The following is a 9,667-nucleotide window of genomic DNA, read 5'->3' as shown; positions in this document are numbered from 1 at the left end:
ATTTTATTGTACAGAAGGGCTTTCCCTTTTCCTTCATTTATTGTTGGTTTACTTATGTATATTGGTATAGATTCACAGATTTTATTTTTGCTATTGAATTATAACCCATTGTTAGGATTTTTATATTGATATTTAAATGTTTCTCATGTTTTAAAAGAATCACTGTGAGTTCTATGAGCAAAAACAAAAAACAAAAACAAACTGTAGAATTTAAGGAGAAGCATAGAAAACCACATGAGAGTCCATTATAGTAATTTAAATAGAAGATGGGTGACTTGAAGAGTTTAATGACAGTGAAGAGAGAACAAAGTATATGGATACAGGACATATTTTGGAGCTAGTATAAAAAGTTCTTGTTGATGGATTAATATTAGTCACGGTTCTCTAATCAAACAAAACCAATAGGATCTGTCTATCTCTCTTTTTCTCTCCCTCTCTCCCCCCCCGCCCCGTGTGTATGTGTGTGTGTGTGTGTGTGTATAAAGAGATTTATTATCAGGAATTGGCTCACACATTATGTAGGCTGGCAAGCCCCACATCTGCAGGTTGGGTCATCAGGCTGGAGACCCAGGACAGCTGATGTCCAGTTTAAGTCCAAAGGCAGTCTACTAGAGAATTCTCTCTTGCTTGAGATAGGACAGTCTTTTTATTCTATTCAGGCCTTCAGCTGATTGGATGAGGCCCACCCACACTGGGAATGACAATCTGCTTTACTCAGTCTACTGATTCAAATGTTAATCTCATCCAGAAACACTTTCACAAACCCACCAGAACATTGTTTTTCCAAATATTTTTGCACCTCATAGCCCAGTTAAGTTAGGCCATGGGGTCTCATAAAATTAACCATCACATATGAGATATGAGGAAATACAAAAAGTCAAGGTTTTTTTTTTTTTTTTAATCTGCTTTCTGGCTTCAGTGAGGCCATTTACTGAGATGAGGCTACTGAGGGAAGACTTTACCAAAGTGACTGTTCAGCTGAAGCTATTTGAAACAGGAAATATAAAAAAACATGCAATTTTAAAATAAAGTGCCTAATAAATGTTATTTAAATTTTCTTGATTTTTTTAAAAAATTAAGTTTATGACTTTTTAGGCCTGATCTTTATTCACGTATTTAAAAAGTGAATACCGAGTGTCCTTTTTGAAGAGCTTTAGTTTATGGGCCAAAGTCATTTGCACATCTGTACCCCTGATATCCTACTATTTTGGTTGTGGCGTATTATAAAACCTTAAGAACCTGATAGAAAAAGGCAATATCCAAAGGCGTTCTTTGACCTGGAGGAAAGCTTTCACTTCTTTGTTCTTTCTTTCCTTTTCTGAAATGACGTTTTGCTTGGATGAGAACATTTAGAAAAGAGGCTTTGGGGTTTTGAAGTATCTTCTTGAGAAATATCAGAAATCCAGAATGAGATACAGAAAAGTTTGATCATATCTCAAAACTGGTTCTAAGCCAGTAAATTTTAACTTTTGGAGGATAGAGAGATCATACAACTGAAAAATTTTGATGATAGGTACAAATCTGTTCTGAAAAAATTCACATCAATACAAAGATTTTTATATGACTTCAGGTATTTCCCAGACTTCTTAAATGCCTCTATGTACCTTGGTTACATGAGTCCATCAAAGGAAAGTGAAAGACTTTGGAACTAGGGTCAGTAGGAGGGCCTCACCACTAGGAAGCCTGAAGGACAAGAGAGGCAGTAGTGGTAGTAGGTACTAGGAACCTGCTGGAGCAGGTGGCTACCGATGGAACTGCATCCTTAGGTAGAGAAATGCATTGAATCCCAGTCTTTGTTGTGGCAGGGAGGAAACTGACCTTGCTAGCCTCACTAAAAATATATTTTTGATGAAAGAGATCATTGTCAAAACCACTATTTAAAGAAAAGGCTGGCCTGGCACAGTGGCTCCTGGCTGTTGCAACACTTTTGAGAGGCTGAGATGGGCAGATCATTTGAGCCCAGGAATTCAAGATTGGCCTGGGCAACATGGTAAAACTTCATTTCTACAAAAAAATATAAAACATTAGCTGGGCATGGTAGTGCAGGTCTATAGTCCCAGCTACTCAGGAGGCTGAGGTGGGAGGATCATCAGAGCCGGGGATGGTTAAGGCTGCAGCTAGCAGAGATTATGCCACTGCACTCCAGCCTGGGCACAGAGTGAGACTCTATCTCAAAAAAAAGGGGGGGATGGTGGCAGGGGAGTAATCTGCTGTATAACACTGTACAATCCCAAAGGAGAAATCTGCATCCTACAGCATAGTTCCATTAGAAAGAAGAGGCCCACCCAGCAATCTTTCACCACCACTGTGAATTCTCCTCTTTCAGTCTAAGTTATTATTTTTCACCATCTTCCAAATATAATTTATTCCTTCTTCCTTTGTAATTGAAATCTACATTATTAATGAGCCACATATCTGCTTATAATAAATGTTACCTTGCAGGCCTTCCTTTAGCCAGGTGTGACTGATTTCTGGCTTAAGGGATGTAAACAAATGTGGCCTGTGCAACTTCCAGTTAGTGTCCTTTTTTTTTTATCCTTTTCCTTCTTCCTTTTGGATGAAATTCAGATGTAATTTAATAGCAGGAGCTTTAGGAGTCATTTTGGGCCAAAAATTAATTTGGCAAGTGGAAACCACATATGGTAGAACAATAGGATGAGAGGATGAATCTCTTGACTCTTTGGACTACCATACCACCATGAACTGGTTACCTCTGAACGTCTTGAAAAAGAAATAAACTTATATTGTGTTTCAAAATAATATTGTTTTGTTTCTCTGCTGTAACTCACAACTGAACCTAATACAATTTCCTGATAGTTTCTACCTTTGGCTTCTCAAATCCAGTGCCATTCAGGAGCTGTGTTAATATTTTAAAGCATGAATTAAATAGTCATTTATCTATTTAAAAGCTTCCAAATGTTCCTGTGACCCTAATGGACAAAAATACAGTTGCCTTGGCTAACAAATCCCTTCAGGTTTGAGCAGGCTGTCTTTAAATATTCCCCATTCAGAGCTCAGTTTCTAGACAGGCCTGTCCTTACCACTCCAACTAAAGAAACCATCTGGTCTCTATCTACCACGTGCACCTGTTTTGATTGCCTGCCAAGCAAATACAGTTATCTTCAGATTTTTTTTTTTTACTATTAATATTTTGCCTCTGAACTAGGATATAGAGCTCCACAAGTGCAGGGATGTATCTATTTTATCCTCCACTGTATACCAAGGCCTTGGTAAAACAATTTCCATGTAGTAGATCATGATTTTAAGAGTGTGTGAATAACTGAATGGAGTCTTTCTTACATCTCCGACACTCTGCCAGGCATATTAATGAATTAACTTATTTAATTGTCACACCGCAGACTTATACCACAGCTGCTATTTTCTCCATTTTATAGAAAAGGAAATTAAGAGAAGTGGAATAACTTGCCCAATGTCACAAAGCCAACAAATGGCAAAGCATCAATATTGTAGATATGGAGATACTGCATTAAGACCTTTTGAAATACATGGTGCCTAGTTTGCGTTTTTAGCAAATTCAAACAGATTTTTAAAAATCTTTTTTATTTAGGTGTAATTTACACACAAAGCTCACCAATTTTACGAGTATAGTTTGATGAAATTTGCAAGAATACAGCAGATCCTGGAATAATGTCACTTTGTTCAACATCATTTTGTTATGACATTGATGAGGAAAAGAAAAATGCCCAGCTGGAGGCCCTGTCTGTGTGGAGTTTGCACATTCTTCCCATATCTGCTTGAGTTTTCTCTGGGTGCCTCTATTTCCTCCCACATCTCAAAGCCCCGGGGGTTAGGTGAACTGTCCTGTTTCAGTGGTGCCTGTCTGAGTGTGAGTGAACCTTCGAGTGCGTTCTGCAGGGTGACGGAGTCCTGTCCAGGGCTGCTTCCTGCCTTGCCCCTGTGATGCCAGGACAGGCTCTGCCCACTTACAACCCTAAAAAGAAATAAGCTGTCAATAATTATCTTGTTTTTTAAATTAGTTTTTCTTAAATATATGTATAACTCACTATTTTTTTCAGTGTTTAATATTAGAAATGTTTTGGTCTTTAGAAGTTTGTTGATGTTTTTATAACCAGAAATATGTGCACGAACTTATCACTTGTTTATATCAACTAGCCTAAGGTAAAACTGGTTTCTTTATACCTCCTTTAGCTTACAGTCAAGGTTTCCAAGGGCTAATGGACAACACTAAGTGAGGATTTATGCCACTGTGGTTACACAGTCATGCAACCACCACAATTGTGACACAGAACATTTCCAACACCTAACTGTATTGGTGAGTATTGATAAATGTACAACTGCTTAATAAGTGTGTATTACTGAATAGCTAGGTACAAAGACATGACATTTCTTTCTTCCTTCTTTCTTTGTTTTTCAATTTTATTTATTTTAAGTTGAAAATCAGTGAAATTGCTATTTGAGTGGTATGTTTACTTTCTTTGTGCAACTAGATCTGAGATTTAAAAAAATTTATTAAACCTTAATAGGTTTTTAAGTATTTGTGTTTTACCTTTCATCAAAACAGCCATATTAAAAAAATCTTGACATTTTTATGCGAGGTTCAAATTATATGACAATGCCAGCTTTGTGTTATTCTCTTTCTTCAATCTGTTCTCTTCAAAATATCCAAACTGGTATTCTGGTCTTTACTTTTTCAGGACTCAAAAAACCCCCCATTTCTGTATCTACTACATAAGAAGCAGGGATCATAATAAACGGGTCCTTTTCTTTCTAAATATCCAGATACTAAGTGCAAAAATGTTTGGAGATTATTGAAATTTCCTCTAGGGCACCTACTGGCAGTAGGAAACCGTCTTCCAGACCAGCCTCTACTGACTGGTATCATTCCGACTATCCAGTAGGCAGTTTTATTTTGCTGCCTTAACTTCACTTCAAAATTTGGGCTATATTCTTGATTTTTTTTTCAAGGAAATACAGTTATAAACATCTGAACCATGAAAATCTTAAAACAATATGTAAATGATTCCCAAACATTGACACAACAATCATGCTTGGATATTATGACAAATACATCACAGTAACTAATTAATGTCCATGCTTACAACATTTTTCGTGCTCATAAAATTCTATATTCACTGATTTCTTTAGGAAGTCTTGCAGAGCATCTATTTAGTATACCTTTTATATTCAGGCCTGTTATTTTGGGAAAGTATTTGTTGGTGTCCAATTGTATGTGCCTTAGTGTTTTATAACATCCCATCCAATAGATCAAGGGTCCCCAACCTCAGGCCAGGGACCAGTACAGGTCTGTGGCCTATTAGGAATAGGGCTGCATGTGAGATGGTAGTGGCGAGAGACCTAGCATTACCGTCTGAGTTCTGCCTCCTTTTAATTTCTTACATTAGAAATTAAATGAGTTGTTTTAATACTAAATTAATTCATTAATAATAAACCCATTATATATTAACACTTTTTTTAAATTAAAAATATGTTTTCAAAAATTATAGTGAGAAGAATGGAATGGTTTACCACTTTAAAAATTTCTTAAATTTCCATCTTAATAAAGGGTTCTTTTTTCTTTTTTTTTTTTTTTGAAACTGAGTTTCGCTCTTGTTACCCAGGCTGGAGTGCAATGGCGCGATCTCGGCTCACTGCAACCTCCGCCTCCTGGGTTCAGGCAATTCTCCTGCCTCAGCCTCCTGAGTAGCTGGGATTACAGGCACGAGCCACAGTGCCCAGCTAATTTTTTGTATTTTTTTTTTTAGTAGAGACGGGGTTTCACCATGTTGATCAGGATGGTCTCAGTCTCTTGACCTCGTGATTCACCCGCCTCGGCCTCCCAAAGTGCTGGGATTACAGGCGTGAGCCACCGCTCCCGGCCCCATAAAGGGTTCTTATGTTTTCTTTTTTGTGACACAACATGTCAGGTAACCCCTGGAAAACTCCACTGCACACTTGTAAGTAAATGATTGTTTTGTTGTTTTTTAAAATTTTTCACTGCAGACACTACAGTGACTTATGTAAGAAAATGAGAGTCTAAAAAGCAAATAACATCCTAATATTCTTTTTAATATAGTTATGAACTTGCAGACCCCTTGAAGGTCTTAGTTGCCTCTGGGGCTTCTGGATCACTTTTTGAGAACAATTGCTCTATTTATAAAGTAATTTTCTTTATATTGAGCCCATATTTTCCTTCTATATGCAGGGTACTTGTACTAATCCTAAGAAGCATAAAAAAATAAGTCTGATCACTGTATTAAATGATGCCCATACTCAAATACTTTATGACAGCTATCACGTTAACCACTACACATTTTCTTCAGGATAAAATTTCAAGTTATTTCAACTAATTTTTATGTGACAATTTTCAGGTTTTCTTTTTCATTTTAACTATGTTATTATTGGACCCACTCCCATTAGTCAATGGTTCTCTTAGTGCAACATTTATAATTCAATATAATATTTTGAGATAGTCTGAATAGCACAGAGAGAAAAATAATAAACTGGAATGGATACTTCAATTAATGTCCTTTACACTCATTTATTTTTGACCTATATTTTAACTTGCTGATGTTTAGATAAATCTCCCTTATCTTACAGTTTTGATTTAAGTTGATTTGTAAAAATTTTTTTAGCCTGTGTCAGCTAAATATGGATCATGGTTTTAGCTTGTTTGGTCCTGATGCTGTTATACAGAGTATTCATAGTATTTATGGCCGATACACTGCTATGTGTTTACCAAATTATTTTACTTTCCTCCTGGTGTACAGGACAACTACATAACCAACCCCCCTTGTATCTTGGTAGGGGAAGGGACTAAGTTTTGCTCAGTGGCTTATGGACAAAAATGCCATATGATCTATTTCAGTGTTGGGCAGAAACATCTAGCACAAAGATCTTCATCCTGTCATCAATTTACTGCTGGAAGAAAATAACTCTGGAATGAAAGAATCAGAAAACACGAGGGACTTGGATCCATGCATTCATAATTTGAAGGAAAATGTTCCAGGAGAGCCGTTATTTATTGTTTTTACCACATGGGACCTTTTGATAGCCTGTCCTTGAGAGCTTGTTTGGAGGTTCTAGCAGGGAAGCACAGCTACTTGTATCCTCTTGAAAGAAGACATTCTCCTCTACTGGAGATGATTGTCCTCTTAGACCCAGGACGCAGCTTCCAAAGCAACGCACATGGAGCAGTGAGGGAGGAAGGGCACACCGCCCCCCTCAGCCAGCCACATCAGCCAAATCAACCCTGGTGATCAATGAGGTGAAAGATGTTGCAGCCGGATGGCCCTTACATTCTTGATATCTTATCCTACTACATGTTCTCATTGTTTATTAAAGTTCTCTCTCCATGTTGACACTGATCTGCTATTCAGTCACTGTTTTGTTACAGTCGTTCAGTCAAAAAGAATTGTCTGTCTCAACTGTACTAATAGCTACTGTCTTTTAGCACACATTTATTTATCATAACCACAGGATAAAAGGTAATTTTGGGCGGATACTACGATGAAGTCCAGACAAATGATGAGTAATTCTGGCACCATAGAATGAGTTGGAATCACCTCTGATTTTCTGAAAGAATTTGTTTAGAATTGGTGTTAGTTCTTTCTTAAATGCTTGGTAGAATTCATCATTAAAGTAATCTAGCCTAAGGCTTTCTTTATGGGATGGTTTTAAACCACAAATTCAATTTCTTTAGTAGATAAAGTCTCATTTAAATTTTCTATTACCCACAGAGATCTTTGATTTGTCTTATAAGAAATTTGTCCATTTCATCTAACTATCAAATTTCTAGGCCATTTTTAATGTAAGCATGATTTCCCACTCTTTTACTTTTAGCCTATCAGCCTTTATACATAAAAGGTGTTTCTTTATTCTTTTTTTGGTTGGGTGGGGATGGAGTCTCACTTTGTAGCCCAGGCTACAGTGCAATGGCGCCATCTTGGCTCACTGCAATCTCTGCCTCCTGTGTTAATGAAATTTTCCAGCCTCAGACTCCTGAGTAGCTGGGATTACAGGAATATGGCACCACCGGGGCTAATTTTTGCATTCTTAGAGACATGGTTTCGCTATGTTGACCACACTGGTCTTCAACTCCTGACATCAAGCAATCCACCCTCCTCAACCTCCCAAAGTGCCGGGATTGCAGGTGTGAGTCACTGTGCCCGACCTAAAATGTGTTTTTTATTGGTAGTATTTAACTGGTTCTTGCATTTTATATCAGATCTGACAAATTTTTCCTTTTAAATAAAATGTTTACACTTTTTACATTTAGTGTGATTATTAATATGGTTAGGCCCAACTTATCATCTTACTACTGATTTTCTCTTTGTCCCAAAACAGTGTTTGTTCCCTTTGTCCTCTTTTGCTGCCTTCTTTTGGATTACCTGAATATCTTTCATAACTCCACTTTATCTTTTTTTCTGACTGTTTTTTATTTTAGCCATTTTAGAGGTTACTCTAAGGCTAATAGTATAAATCGTTATCATATTCGACCTTTGATATTACATCACTTCACTCGTAAGACACATATATCACTTTCTGTATAAGACATTTACCACAGCATACCTCTATTTCTTTTTTCCTGGCCTTTGCACTATTGTTGTCACACATTTTACCTTTACAGATCTTATAAACCCCGCAGTGCTTTATTATTATTATTATTATTATTTTGTGTATTATTTTTCTTTTTTTAACAGTGGCCACAGCCAAACTTATCCCCAGGTCTCAGAGTGGGCGACCCAGTGCTCATGAGCTGTGGAGCTTGCTGTGGCAGCCCCCACTATGACAGGTACGGGCACTGAATTTGACTTGACTGCATATTACTATTTTTAAGCAGTGACTTATCTTTTAAAGAGATTGAAATGATAAGAAAAAATCTGACATATTTATCTATGCATCTTTTGCTCCATCTCCTCATTTCTGGTGATCTTCATTCTTTCATATAGGAAAATATTCCTACCTGGTATCATTTTCATTCTGCCTGAAGGACTCCTTTTAACATTTCTTGGGTGTAGGTGCTTTTGGTTATTTCAGTTTTTTTTTTTTTCAATGTGTGAAAACTTCTTTATTCCACCTTCCTTAGGCCCTGTGTGAGTAAGCACTAGCCACTACTCCTTTAATGCCTTCAGATGACTCTTTCCTTGGACTAGAATAGTTTCTTCACAACCATCTGCTATCCGTATCTACTGAATACATGAGGGGACACTCTGCACATCCCCTTTACACAGCTTTCTCTTTTTTGGTGCTCTGCTCTGCAAATTCCAGCTGTCTTACTCTCCTTGGACGTTCAGCTCTGTCTCCTCAACTCAGAGAGTCTTCTGGGCCTTCTGCAATTTTTACACTAGTGTTTTACTATTTACTTTGTTTAGGATTACTGCATTAAATGTGGACATGTTTTTATTTCAAATAATTACTATCAGCCATGTTTATGGGTTTATTTATTTATTTATTTTTGTGAGACAGAGTCTTGCTCTGTCACCCAGGTTGGAGTGCAGTGACACAATCTCTGCTCACTGCAACCTCTACCTCCTGGGTTCTAGCAATTCTCCTGCCTCAGCCTTCAGAGCAGCTGGAACAACAGGTGCACACCACCATGCCCAGCTAATTTTTTGTATTTTAGTAGAAATGGGGTTTCACCATGTTTTCCAGGCTGCTCTTGAACTCCTGAGCTCAGGCAATCCAC

The 9,667-nt window shown here is 37.4% G+C and overlaps 1 non-coding gene across 1 annotated transcript; it reads right to left on the bottom strand.

The window, feature by feature from the left end:
* Window positions 1–8,678: 8,678 nt before the first annotated feature.
* LOC135275024 (small nucleolar RNA SNORA5) lies at window positions 8,679–8,802 on the bottom strand. The gene has a single exon (XR_010342747.1). It is a non-coding gene; the product is annotated as a small nucleolar RNA SNORA5 (small nucleolar RNA).
* Between the last annotated feature and the right edge of the window lie 865 nt (window positions 8,803–9,667).

The sequence above is a fragment of the Aotus nancymaae genome, unplaced genomic scaffold, assembly GCF_030222135.1.
Source record: "Aotus nancymaae isolate 86718 unplaced genomic scaffold, 86718_ANA_hifiasm-v0.15.2.pri h1tg000014l, whole genome shotgun sequence".
Taxonomy (NCBI): Eukaryota; Metazoa; Chordata; class Mammalia; order Primates; family Aotidae; genus Aotus; species Aotus nancymaae.
The sequence above is the reverse complement of the archived record's forward strand: the minus strand, read 5'-3'. Positions and strand labels throughout refer to the sequence as shown.